Source organism: Leucopleurus acutus (assembly GCF_964270905.1).
Source record: "Leucopleurus acutus genome assembly, chromosome: 17".
Lineage (NCBI taxonomy): Eukaryota > Metazoa > Chordata > Mammalia > Artiodactyla > Delphinidae > Leucopleurus > Leucopleurus acutus.
This window is the reverse complement of record NC_139159.1, coordinates 82,592,144-82,605,859: the sequence shown is the minus strand read 5'-3', so window position 1 is coordinate 82,605,859 and position 13,716 is coordinate 82,592,144. Positions and strand designations below refer to the sequence as shown.

Genomic DNA, 13,716 nt, shown 5'->3' with positions numbered 1-13,716 from the left:
TATCCAGTTCTCCTTCCTGCTGTTGGAAAGCAGACGTGATGGCTGGCACTTACACAGCCATTTTGTGCCATGAGGCAGAGGCCCCATTCGAGGGTCGAAGGAACAAGATTAAAGGAGTCCAGGGTACTGATGATTGTGAGGCCCACCCTCCCAGCCCTATGGCCTATTTGGACTTTAATGTGTACCACTGAAAGTAAATGTTGATCATATTTAAGCCACTGTTATTGGGATTTTCTGGCATTAGCAACCAAATCTAATTGTGTGGCATCCCCAAGGCCTAGCATGTTGCCTGACATCGGAAGGTTGTTGAATGAATAAATGATGGCAAACAGGATAAGATTTGGCAAGAGGAGAGGGGGACGCTGTGCCAGGTAGCAAGCCTGGGTGCTGGGTGACGGACAGACAGACTGGCTCCTTGGGGTGTGGAGATGCCTCCTCCCATGGGGGTGGGGAATAAGCAGGTTCTGCTACTTCCCAGGAGGGGCGGCAAACTCCTTCACAGAGGTTAGCAAAGACGACGCTCAAGTGCTCCTGTCGTGGAGTTTCTTTCTTTTTTTTTTTTTTTGCCACTCCTGCTTGGTGATAAATACCTTGGGAGGCTGCTAGGAGTCTCATGTGGAGTCAGTTTTCTAAGCGCCTGAGACTGGTCTCGAACACTTGGGGGTGAGGTGCTTGTGTTGGTCAAGCCCCCGCTAGGTGCCGGGCCTGCGCCAGCCCTTTCCCAGCACATGTCCCCCAGTGACACTGCCCCGTACAGGTGACAGGTGACAGGGTAGCGGTGTGCCACCCTGCCCCTCCCATGCCTGCTCTCCAGCCGGCTCCCACATCACCGCTTTGAACACGCCCGGAGAAGGTGTCACTGCTCAACATCACACAGCAACACAGGGATAGGTTTGGTGTTAAAAGAGAGTAGGCTCTGTGGGGACACAGAGTGAACACTAGGCCCCCGTGAGTGCAGCTGGTGTGCTCACTGACTTGTCATCACTCCCCGAGGCCACACCACATGCAGGGTGCCCTGCTGAGCACCGAGATGCAAATTCAACCACATGGGCCTGCCCTCAAGAGGCCTGTTGCACGGTGGGCAGGTCACAAGCCTAAAAGGGTGGTCGTCACGCCTGGATGCGGTTGTACGGGCTAGGAGGGGTGCCAGCAGCAGTGTGGAGGAAGCAGGGGCTTGTTTCCTCTCTGATGAGCGGGTACAGCTGGGGCGGAGGCTCCACCACGCAGCTGCTCCCTGTCCGCAGCTTGGGACCCACCCCTTTGCTCCCCAAATGGCTGTTCTCCTTGGGAGACCGTGCCCGCATTCCAGGCTGGAACAAGAGAAGGCAGAGGGCTAGCTGGCTACATCGGTCCCTTCTGGGTCTGAAGACTCACTGAGGCCTCTGCCGTCTTCCTCCGGGCCAGCACTACCATGCTGCCTTGAACAAAATGGGTTCTGTTCGTAAGGGACAAAGGGGGACTGGGCCGCAGGGATGACCTGCTCACGGGATTTGATGGAGGAGGGTCTGTGGTGAGTGAGTGAGGGCTGCCACGTGCTGGGTCGGGGTGTGGCGGGGCAGAGTGAAGTGTAAACACCTTCTTCCCCCGGACGGTGCTGGGTGGGCTGATTTCCCAGAGAAGGGGCCCTGGGAGCCGGTCTTCAGGGGATAGACAGGAAGGGTGGGGGAGGGGAACTCGCTGCAGACCCCAGGTTGACAGTGTTTGACCCAGGGATCTGGTACTACCACGCAGAAGCCCAGGTGGCTACCCCTGTTACAGCGAGCGTTTCTGGGGTCGGCTTTGGTGGGCGCTACATGGAGGCTTCTTCTGAAGACCCCGCGGGCACAGCGAGGATGCAGTGCAGCGGACAGATGCCCCGTGGGGGCTGCGGCAGCTTCTTCCCTCCGCTCTTCCTCTGGGGGTCTCTTGGCCATCCCCTTGACCCTCACCCGTCCGGGTCCTGATGGAGGGGGACGTCTCTCCTGCTTCTCCGAGGGGCGGTAGGGACCCTCGCCCCAGACTAGAGAGGAGGCAGCAGGTACTGAGCACCCGCCCCGGGCCGCAGCCCCGGGGCACCCGCTCGGCCCGCTGGCTAGGCGGAAAGCACACTCTGCAGGTGGTCGTCCTGGAGGAGGCGTACTTGGCTTTCCCCTCCTTTCCTCCACACCCGCGCCCGCTGAGGGTGGGCCGTGGCCGGAGCACCCTCAGACCCCGCTCTCTGCAGACCCGTCCCCTGAGGGCCCTCCGCGGAAAGGCTTTGGGGTGTGGTGACGATCCCGTCTACTCCCCCGCAGGCACGGACCAAGGCGTGGGGTCCGCAGGGCACGGCCCCTCCCGGCAGTGCTCAGCGGCCGCCCTAGACCCGGGCGCTGGCCCTTGTGCCCTCCGGACCCGAGACCGGGGCCCGCACGGCCACTGCGCCGCCGCGGCTCGGCCTCTCAGACCCGTGAGATCCGGTGGGGCCTCTGAGGCGGGGACCGCGCACTCCGCGTCTGTCACCCCCGTTCCACAGATGGGGGTACTGAGGATCGGGGGTGCGAGTGAGCCGGCCACCTACAGTCCCGGTAAGGCGGCGGGAACGGCTCGGCCCAGCCCGGCAGGCCGGGACGGCGCGCCCTCGGTGGCCGCGGGGGGCTCCCGCCGGGCGCAGGCTTTCTGGCCCCTCCGGCCGCCGTCCCAGGCCGTTTCCGCCGCCCGCGCGGGGCACTCTGGGACTTGTAGTCTCAGGGCTCACGCCGTCCTCAGCTCGTCCGCGGCTCGGCGGCCATTGGCTGGCGCGAGGCGTCGGGGCCGACGGGGCGGAAGGGGGGCGGCCTCGAGGCCCTCGCCGGCGCGAGAGAGGCCGTCACGTGATGTTTGGGTGCCGGCTCCGCCCCCCGTACCGCCCCTCCCTCCGAGAAAGCACGGAACGCGCCCGCGAGCCACCGAGGCCCAGGTGAGGCAGCGGCGTGCGGTGGTGCCGGGCCGGCGGGGGCGGGCCGGCGGGGGGAGGCTGCCTTGGCTGGGAGGGGGCGAGGCCGTAGGCGGGGGCGGCGGAGGCCGGGGCCGGGAGGGGCGCGCGGGGCCCGGGGTGGTCGGGGGCGGGGTGGGGCGGGGCCCGCGCGGCGGGAGGGCCTCCGGGAGGGGCGGGACCGCCATGGGAGGGGCGGGGCCTAGGGGCAGGGTCGTGGGAGGGGCAGGGTCTCGGGGGCGGAGCGCTCGCACCGAGGCCCGGGTGCACACCTGTTGGGCGCCAGGGACGCTGCTCGTCACCAGCGAGCGGGAGGCAGCCCTTGAGGGAGAGCCGGACACGCTGTGCCTCCTCTCCGCTCCTTTCTGCTTTTTCTCTACGTTTGGCTTAAAACGTGCCTCTGGGGCACGGAGGTTAGGGGCCCTCCCGCCCGTCCAGCTTCCAGGTGCCTCTGATCTGTGCTGCCCCCACGGAAGCCCTCCGGGGGCTTCCTGTTGGGAGACTCACGTTTCACTCCTCCTTTGCCCTCTGGGCTCTTTGTGCGCCGTCCAGTGTGGCGGCCACTAGCCAGCGCGGCGCAGGCATGGAACACTGCGGTCATGGCAGAAAATTCTTTGGGTCGAGCTGCTGGACTAGATGGGCCTGCTGCCATTGCAGCCACACCTGGCCTCTTCCTCACGCACCCTCTTCCTGCCCTTGTCTTAGTTCCTGGTGGGATGGCAGCTCACCATCTTTAAGGCAGGTCACAGCCCACTTTGCTGACCGCCCTCTCCTACCAGTACCCTGGCTCAGGTCCTTTCTCTTTTCCTTCTCAGTACTTCATGTTTTGTCACTGTCGCTTGTTTGCTTGTTTTCCGCTTTATCTTGGGTCCCCAGGAGGCAGGGATTGGGACTGTTCCTCACTATAGCCCCAGGGTGGACAGTGTCAGGGTGAGGTCCAGGTGAAGTTTGTCAGTATTGGAGGGCTTCAGCCTATTAAAATGGTACTTCTGAGTGGTCAGCCTCATATGTTGTAGGTCCTTGGAAGAAACCCGGCGCAGCCTGCCCAGGACAGTGCAGGAGCCCAGTTGTGACTGCAGTAGCTGTGGGAGAATGGCAGTCCGAACCGAAAAGGCTTCCTGGAGGAGGCAGAGCTTCCTGGGCCACCTGCACATTTCTCTCCTCCTTTGATTGCTCTGACTGTATCCAGGCTACCTTCTCCGGGCGCTCCTCTGCAGGGCCCTGAGGTGGGCACCTATACACGGGCTCTGCCATCTAGGGGTTTGGGGGCTCATGGGCAGATAGGAGTCCTTAAGTCCCCTCCTGCAAGGTGAAGGTCGGGACCCTGTTCGGGACCCTGTTCCTGCCTACTGCTCCAGCCACACCTTCCACCACTTGCTTCGTGTGCCCTGCCAGTGCACAAGCCCTTGTTTCCTGCACAGCCCATGTCTTTTCTCATGTCTGTGCCTTCCACTTGGAATGCCTTGTACTCCGGTTCTCTTTGGACGCTTTCCTGTCCCCTTCCTCTCCTGGGTCGGTTCACCCACGTTTATGACCACGGCTCACAGCACACAGCACCCTTCTGTGTTACTGAGAGTTTCGTTGCTCTGACTAGTGTTTGGGAGAAACAAACTGTTGGCCAAGGCTTAGATTTTTTTTTAATGCGCACAGGCATATCTGTGGCTGTTGGGTTTGTTTTGATTGTGTTATTTGCTACAAATGGAATTTAACCTGGGTGGCTCAGTCCAGCCATCATTCTTTCTGTTCTTTGAATTGTGATCTGTGCCATGTCTGTAATGACGGACTTGCTGGGCTGTGAAGGTAGGCCGCCTCTCGGATTCCTCTGTTTTCTGCCAGAACGTTCAGCACCGCCTGGCTGCTAAGTGTTTGCTGGACCCCTGAATGGAGGAGTGGGTGACATGAGACTAAAGTGAAGCGGGAATGAACAGCGGCAGACCCGAGGGAGGCAGGTGAGGCGTGGATTTGGTGCTGGTCCCAGGAGGGCCAGCCTGTGCCGCGCTGAGACTCACTTGAAGAGCAGCCGAGACAGGGCTGTGGGGAGCAGGGACCAGGGGTCTGACGTCTGGGGTCTCGGCCGGACCACACGAGGGGCCTGTGGCTAGAGGTGTGCGCCCCCTCCCAGCCCACAGAGTCCAGGCTGTCGGCCCCTGGGCTCAGTATCGTGTGGCTGGGTCCACGATGGTGGTAGCAGTGCCGTGGACCTTTCCCTGGCGTGCTTGCTGGCTGGGGAGAGCGGGGTCTTCCTGGGAACCGGCGCGGCAGGCTGCACACAGTCCCAGCAGCCCTGCGCTCCCGCCTCCAGGAGAGGGCAGCCCGCCCCGAGGTGGACGCAGGAGAGCAGGCCAGGCAGTCGTGCTGACCCTGTGAGCCCCCATCTCGGAGCTCCCAGTCGATAAAGTTTTATTGTTTTCTTTACGTGGGTTGATGGAAGACTGTCTCATTTTCTGCCTCTTGATGTCCCCCATGGGAAGGATGGGGACCCAGCCCTGACTGCGTCAGCATCCTGGTATGAACAGTGAAATCCTGCGGACACAGCGTGGCTGAGTCTCAGCTGTGGGGTCCTGAGTCACGTTCCTCATTAGCACGTCCCCGCCCTCTGTCCTTTCTGATCCCGCAGCCACCGGGAGGTGGTGGCATCCGCGCCATCGCAGAGACACAGGCGCTGAAGCTCTGGGAGGGGCTGTGGAGTCAGGGGGTGCCCGGGAGGCTGGTGCAGCTGCTCCTCTTCTGAGCAGCCCTCCGGCTCCAGAGACTGCTCTCTGGCCTGCGTTTGAGGTGGGTTAGCGGGGACCCAGGAGAACTGGCCATCGTCAGCCTTTTGTATCATCATCGTGATAGTGAGCACCGTTTATGGACCTAGCACCTGCTCGGTTCCTCATATTCCTAAGATCAGGACACTTTCCGGGCTGAGTAACTTACCCGGAGTCACAGGCGCGTAAGTGAGCGGCCAGGATTTGCCTCCAGCACTCTGGCTCCAGAGCCCGCTTACCGCTCTGCTGCCCCGCCCGCCCAGCCTTCCTGCTCTGCTGCTTCCTGTGAGGACCAGATTGGAAGATGCCACCGCCCCAGAGGATGCTTTTTGAGTTGGAGAACGACTTTGGTAGTGGTGATGATTATACCAGTAAAGACTTTATCCTGACTTTCCCTCCGTATTGAACTGATGTTCTAAAGGAGTGCCTGGCACGGGTCGAGGGCGTCAGGGAGTCCAGCTCTGGAAGTGTGGTATCTCTCGTGGGGGGCGGGGGTCGCGGCTGGGCTGGAACTTGGAATTCTTGTTCCCAGTGTGGCCGGATGAAGGGGGGTTACAGTGAGCCCACCATTGGCCATGGCTCCTCTCTGGGACCTGTGGAAAGGAGTCAGGTCCTTAGGGCTTTGGGACCAGGTGCCATGCTCGGGCACCTGTCTGTCCACGTCTGTCCTACTGTTGCCCGAGCCAGACCCTGGATGTGGTCGCGGGGTCACAGGCTGCGCCTGCACCAACTAGGAAGCTGGATGTTAGGGGTGCGGGGTGGTGGGGAAGGAGGGCGGTGGGATGTCGTCTGGGGAAGACAGGGGGCAGGCACCCCGGGGGATGGCAGGGGCATCAGAGCTCTGTTCAGGGAGTCGGCGCCAGACAGAGCCGGCCAGGGGCAGCCCCCCCGCCTTCCGCCCCAGACACCGCTGGCTGGCTGCCCTCCACCGGGAGCCATGATCTGTTCCTGCCAAGTATTCGGAAAGGGACACAGTTTTACACCGGCAGCCCGGAATCAACCTCTCCCACGTGAACTCGGCACAGCAGCCCCCTTCCCGGGCCTGGCTGCCCTCTCAGCACAGGCTTTCGGTGGCGGTACCACCGAGGAGCTGGATCCCTGCCTCGGGTCTGCCCTCCTTCCCCGCTACGGCCTCACCCATAGCCAGGGTGCTAATGAGCCTGGGCAGGTGGGAGGCGGGCCTGGGCTTGGGAAGTGAGTGGGTTCTGTGTCTTCCGGGTCCAGGGTCCGGAAAGCCTTCAGTCGCAGGGCGGACGTTCTGGCTGGTCCGCAGCCTCCAGCCTGGACCCCGTAATCCCCTCTCAGTGTCCTGGCTCTTCTGGCCCGGGGGCCGCTCTGGCGTGTTTCCCTGGCTGCCATGTCTCAGGGCGCCCATCTGTAGCATCGGGCCGCCTCCGCACTTGGCCTTTGCAGCTCTCACGGTGTGACCTGAATGTCTCCCCAGCCTCTGGTCAACCTGCTGGGCCGATTTCTCGGCTGCCCAAGGCTGCCCTCTGGGGTCAGCTTGGCTGCCCCTCTGGCTGGAATGGCCGGGCGCCAGCGCCCCTGGGGACGTCCTCCGACCGGTCAAGGCTCAGGTCTGTGCTGCCGTGTGGAAGCCTGGCCCGTCCTCGGGGGCCTGGCCCGGGGCAGGGGAGGGGCTGCAGACTGATGGAAAGCCTTGCGTGGCTGCTTCCTCGCTTCCTTGTGGTCATTTGGTGTCGGGCTCCCCATGCACTCTCCAGGGCCAGGACCCTGTCTGTCTCTGTGGCCCCAGCACAGGAAGAGCACACAGTAGGTGCTCGATAAATGCTCATGTAAGCACAAGCTAGCTATTGGAAAGGGGTATTTCTCAGCTCTTTCAGCTGGTTTCTGGGCATCTGCCGTGCCAGGGGCCACCTGCATCTAAGGTGGGCCAGCCGTGAGCAGGTGCTTCACATGTGTGTCCTGGCTCCTCGGAGCAGAAGGGAGACGGCAGCTTGCAGAGGGTGGGTTATAGCTTGCAGGGGGCGGAGCTGTGTGGGGATGAGTCTTCCAGGGCCCTGCAGGTAGGTGGCACGTGGAACATGCTGTAGGGACCCTGAGGAGCGGGGCCGCAGCTCCGAGTGGAGGATGTGGTGGTTTTGGTGCCACTGGTCAGAGCAGGGAAGCGGGGCAGTCATTTCCTCTTAGACCTCACGAGGTGATGCCTGCTTTCCCAAGGCCACGAAGTGCAGAGCAGGCTGGGCGTAGGACCTGGCGTGTCCAGCCCTAGAACCTGGGCTTTCCCACTCTGCCCCACAGCGTTACCGACCCAGGGTTGTAGAGAGCTGCTGGACCAGTGGCTTCAGGGGGTCCCCGGAACTGGAGGGGCTCTAGTCACCCCAGCTGGCAGCATCCTCTTCCTTTAGCCAGAGCAGCTCTGATCTCATCCATTTCACCTGGACCTTCTGAGGATGATTGTGTTTTAAGGAAGGATTCTGTAGCTGGGAAAAGCTCTAAAGCTGGTTCAGCCCTCATTCTACACCTGGGGAGGCAGGGGCCAGAGCCACCTGCTGCTGTGGGGTGCAGCCTTGCCCTGCCTCTTCCGTCTGGCAGCATGTGCTGCTGCCCACCTGCAGGAGGGGCTGGAGGCCCGTGGAGGGGGGCCCCACAGGCAGCAGGCGGGGTTCTGTCTTATGAGCCAGGAGGGCCAGGTGGGCAGGAGTGAAGTCAGGCAGCAGGTGCAGGCACGGATGTGATTGGATGGACAGAAGTCTTAATGGTGTAGGGTAGGTCTTGCTGCGGTAACAAGTATCCCCCAGGTGCCAGCAGCTTAAAACCACAGAGTCAGCTTTGTGCCTTGGGAAGGACACCCTTCCTCGCTGGTCTTCCCCTTTTCCTTGAAGGATTGCCCTGTGCTCAGAGAGAGGTTGAGCCCTGTGGGGTCACCTCCTTTGTGGTCCCCATGTCCCAGGAGGCAGGCACTTGGGAAGCAAATCAGGCTGGATATGTCCTCTGCTCTGGCCACTTGGTGACCTCGGGCATGGAGATCGACAGCCCAGTGTCTTTTGTTTTTGTTTTTTTAATTATTAAACTTTATATTTTGAGACATTGTGTGTTCACATGTACAACTGTAAGAACTGATTCTGAGCCTTCCTGTGTACCTTTACCCAGTTTCCCTAAAGGTAGCATCTCACAGAGCTGTAGCACCATGTCACACCCAGGATACCAACAATGGGTGCAGTCAAAATACAGGCTGTTGCTGTCACGTGGTTGTACTTTTGTAGCCACACCCACCTCCCTGCTACCTTCACCCTCCTGAACTCCTGGGAAGCCCCAGTCTGTCCTCCTTTTTTCTTATGTCATTTCAAGAATGTTATACAAATAGAATCATACAGTGTGTAGCCCTTGGGGACTGGCTCTTTTCATCTGGTGTGATTCCCCGGAGGTTTCTCAGGGTTGGCACATGTACCTGTAGTTTGTTTGTTTTGATCACCAAGTCCTGTTCCATGGTGTGAACGGAGCACGGTTTAACTGTTCAGTGCTCTTGCACTTTTTGAATAGTGTATATGGTTCAAAAGTAGAAACATATGAGGAAGCGTACAGTAGAAAGTTGAAAGTCTCCCCATCCCAGCCGGCCCGGTCCTTGTCTCCACATGTGACCCTGCTCTTGGTCTCTTATCTATCCTTCCAGATACGTAAGAATGCGATTATCTACCAAATACAAATCTACACTTTGATGTTTTTCCTTTTTCTGTCACAAGTCATGTTATAAATTTCTTCTCCACCTTGGTTTTAATTTTTTCCCCCACTAACCAAAACGTCCTGGAGGTCTTCCTATATTAGTACAGAGAGCTTCTCTTTTTCTCGTTGACAACTGCAGAATATTTCGAGTATGGGTATGTCAGAATCGATTTAATGTAGTCTTTTGTTGATAGAAATTTAGGTTATTTTCAGTGTTTGCCTATTACAGAATGAATGACCTCTTCGTATGTCATTTGATGCATGTATGTAGGATGTATGCTCTGAGTGCAGGTGCTGGGTCAGAAGACTCAGACTTTCCTCATGAGGACACACCCTGCCAGCCCCCCTCCAAAGGGGAGGCACTGGTCCACATACCCATGGAAAGCTGTCGGCGCCCGTCCCCCAGCTGCTTGCATGCTGGGTATGATCAGGCTTCAGAGCGGGGACACATCTGCATTTCCTTTCTGATGGATGATGGTATCTTTTTATGTATCGAAGAGCCATTTGTGTTTTAGTTGTGAGCTTTCTGTTCCTTGACATGGTCCATGTTTTAAAAACTGCGTTGTTGATTTTTCCCTGTAGATTATGGAGATGAGTTCTTTGAATGTCAGATGAATGCAGGGCATTTGCTGCTGCCTTTTGTTGTCCTTTCGTGTAGTCAGATCCGTCAACTTTCACATGTGGTGTTTGGATTTTGAGTCGTAGTTAACGAATGCTTCTTTTCTTCAAGTTTAAAAAGAAGTCCTGTGTTTTCTTCTCATTTTCGTTGATTTCCTTTTAAAGTTTTTATTCATTTGTCTTTTATCCTGGTGTGTGGTGTGAGGTACGAGTCTGACCTTAATTTTTTCCCAGATGGTCTACTAGTAGTCCTGTCCGAGTTATTAAAGAATCCATTTCTTCCCCCACCGGCTTTAGGTTCTAGCTTAGTCATGCCCTAAACTGCCATTTGTATTTAAATTTTAAAATAATGTATTTATCCTGATAACAGCCCTTCACGTGAGACCTACCCCCTTCGCAGATTGAAGTGCACAGTACAGGACTGCATGCACAGTACAAGTACCGCATGCTGTCGACCAGGTGCAGCGTTGCCCACACGCGCTCTGGAGCCACATCATGTTGCTTCTGCGTGCTAATTAGCGGCTCTGCACGTCCCCTGCCCCAGCACCTGGCAGCCACCGTTCCACTCGGTAGTTCTTTGAACTGGACTATGTTATAGATCCCTCATATAGGCGGAGTCGTGCAGTGTCTGTACTTCTGTGACTGGCTTATTTCACTTTGCATAATGTCCTCAAGGTCCATCCGTGTTGTCACGCACTGCAGAATTTCCTTTTTAAAGGCTGAATGATATCCATTATATGGATATGTTACATCTCCTTTACCCATGCACCTGCAGACAGATGCTTCGGTTGTTTCCATATCTTGGCTGTTGTGAATAACACTGCAGTGAACATGGGGCGCAGAGTATCTTGGAGGTCCTGATTTTAATTCTTTGGAATAAATGCTCAGAAGCGGTATTGCTGGATCACATGGTAGTTCTATTTTTAATTTTTGAGGAAGCTTCATACTGTTTTCCATAGCGGCTGTGCCGTTTCGTGTTCCCACGGTCAGTGTGCAGGGTTCCAGTTTCTCCACATCCTTGCCAGCGCTTATTCTCTCTCTCTCTCTTTTCTTCTTTTTTTGATAATAGCCATTCTGACACGTGTGAGGTGACATCTCATTGTAGTTTCGATTTGCATCTCTCTGATGATTACTTACGTTGAACATCTTTTCATGTGCCTCTTGGCCATTGGTATGTCTTTCTTGGAAACATGTCTATTCAAGTCCTTAGCCCGTTTTATAATTGGGTAATTTATTAGTTTTCTTAAACTATGGAATTGTAGGAGTTCCTTATATGATTTGGAGATTAACCCCTTATAAGATGCACACAGTCGTATACTTAGCATGGTTCATCTTAACGATTTTACAGTTTTTTTGACGTTTCATGGTGCGAAAGTGATACACATTCAGTAGAAACCATGATTCGAATTTTGAATTTTGATCTTTTCCTGGACCAGAGATGTGGGGTGGATACTCTTGTGATGCTGGGCAGTGGCAACCACAGCTCCCCATCAGCCCCGAGGTCACGAGGGTGAACAGCCGGTGCCCAGACAGCTATTCTGTATTCAATTTCAGTACAGTGTTCAATCAATCACATGAGATAGTCCACACTTTAGTGTAAAATAGGCTTTGTGCTAGATGGTTTTGCCCACTTGTAGGCTAATGTGCGTGTTCTGAGCACGTTTCAGGAAGGCCAGGCTAAGCTGTGACCTTCGGTAGGTTCAGTGTTTTAAATGCATTTTCGACTTACCTTCAGTTTACCGTGGGTTTATCAGGGTGCAGCCCCATTGTGAGGCGAGGAAGGTCTTCCGCTCCGTAGGTGCCTTTTCGCTCCATGATTACTTCCTTTGCTTTGCAGCAGCTTTGTAGTTTGATGTAGTCCCACTTAGCTGTTTCTTGTTTCTGTTACTTTGTGCTTTTGGCATCATATCCATGGAGTCACTGCCAAGCCCAGTGCTGTGAGCCTCTCCCCTGTGCTTTCCTCTAGGAGTTTTACAGTTTGGGTCTCGTGTTTTAAGTCCTTAATTGATTTTGAGTTGACTTGTGTGCGTGGTGTAACATAGGGTCCAAGTTCATTCTCTTGCAGGTTCAGCTTCAGTTTCCTGGCATCATTTGTCGCGGAGACTGTCCTCTCCCCGCTCTGTGTTCTTGGCACCCTTGGCAGATCCAGTGACTGTGTCGATTTCTTTCTGGGCTCTCTATTCTGTGCCATTGGTCTGTGTGCTCGTCTTATGCCAGTAGCATACTGTTTCAGTGACTGTCACTTTGTAGTATATGTTGAAATCAGGATGGGTGATGCGTCCAACTTTATTGTTCTTTCTCAAGATTGATTACGTTTGTTCGCCTGTAAGCTGTTCCACTGTCCATGTGTACAGTTGTAACCTCTATTTTAATTTTTTTTTTTTTTTGCGGTACGCGGGCCTCTCACTGTTGTGGCCTCTCCTGTTGCGGAGCACAGGCTCCGGACGCGCAGGCTTAGCGGCCATGGCTCACGGGCCCGGCAGCTCCGTGGCATGTGGGATCTTCCCGGACCGGGGCACGAACCTGTGTCCTCTACATCGGCAGGCGGACTCTCAACCACTGCGCCACCAGGGAAGCCCATCTATTTTAATTTTTAAGGCCTTATACTGTGTTTCGGTATATCAAAGAACTCATTGCTCTTTTGTCATAATTTTTTTGCCTATTCTAGATTATCTTTACATATGAACTTTGAATTAGCTTGTCTATTCTTTACTCAGTCCCCACCACCAAACACATACATACACACACTCGCATCCCTAAAACCTGGTTGGTTTTGGGTTGCAATTATGTTACATGTACAAACTAACTTAGGGAGAGCGACATCTTTATGACAGTGAATCTTCCTTCTTAAGAATGTGCTGTAGGGCTTCCCTGGTGGCTCAGTGGTTAAGAATCTGCCTGCCAATGAAGGGGACATGGGTTTGAGCGCTGGTCGGGGAAGATCCCACATGCCGTGGAGCAACTAAGCCCGTGTGCCACAATTACTGAGTCTGCACTCTAGAGCCCGTGAGCCACAACTGCTGAGCCCACGTGCCACAACTACTGAAGCCCATGTGCCTAGAGCCCGTGCTCTGCAACAAGAGAACCCACCGCAGTGAGAAGCCTGCACACCGCAGTGAAGAGTAGCCCCCGCTCACCGCAACTAGAGAAAGCCTGCTCACAGCAACGAAGACCCAATGCAGCCAAAAATAAATACGTAAATAAGTAAAAAAAATTATTAAAAAAAAAAAAAAAGAATGTGCTGTACTTTCCCAATTGCTTAGGTCTCTTTTTCTGTAATGTTTTCAAGTTTATTTGCAGGAATTTTATCCTTTTAAATGTGATGGTTAGGAGTCTTTTCTTCTGTATTATCCTGTGTTTGTATACACATGTATGAATACTCTTGATTTCTTCATATGAGTTTGCCCCATGCTACCTTGCTGAATTCTGTGTTTTTAATTGGGTTGGCCAAAATGTTCATTCGGGATTTTCTGTAAGATGTTACGAAAACCCGAACAAACGTTTTGGCCAACCCAATAGTTAATTACCTTGAGTTCTCCAGGTGTCCAATCGTAGCAGCGGCAAATAGTGGTATTTAACCTTCCCCTTTCCAGTTTTTATATCCCAGGTTCCTTCTGTTATGTAACTGCGTGGACTCATCCTTCAGTGTCTCCGAGGAGCTGGTGGAGGCCACCTCTCTTGAGCGCCCCTGGTGTTTCCCCGTGGGGCAGATGTGGATTTGGAATGAGATACATG

General features: G+C 55.6%; 1 protein-coding gene across 1 annotated transcript in view; it reads left to right on the top strand.

Annotated features, from left to right (window-relative positions):
• Positions 1 to 2,889: 2,889 nt before the first annotated feature.
• Positions 2,890 to 13,716, top strand: part of TSNARE1 (t-SNARE domain containing 1) — a gene marked incomplete at its 3' end in the record, with an annotated part of 116,347 nt that continues 105,520 nt past the window's right edge. Inside the window, exon 1 of the mRNA XM_082858400.1 lies at positions 2,890 to 2,914. The remainder of the gene's footprint in view (positions 2,915 to 13,716) is intronic.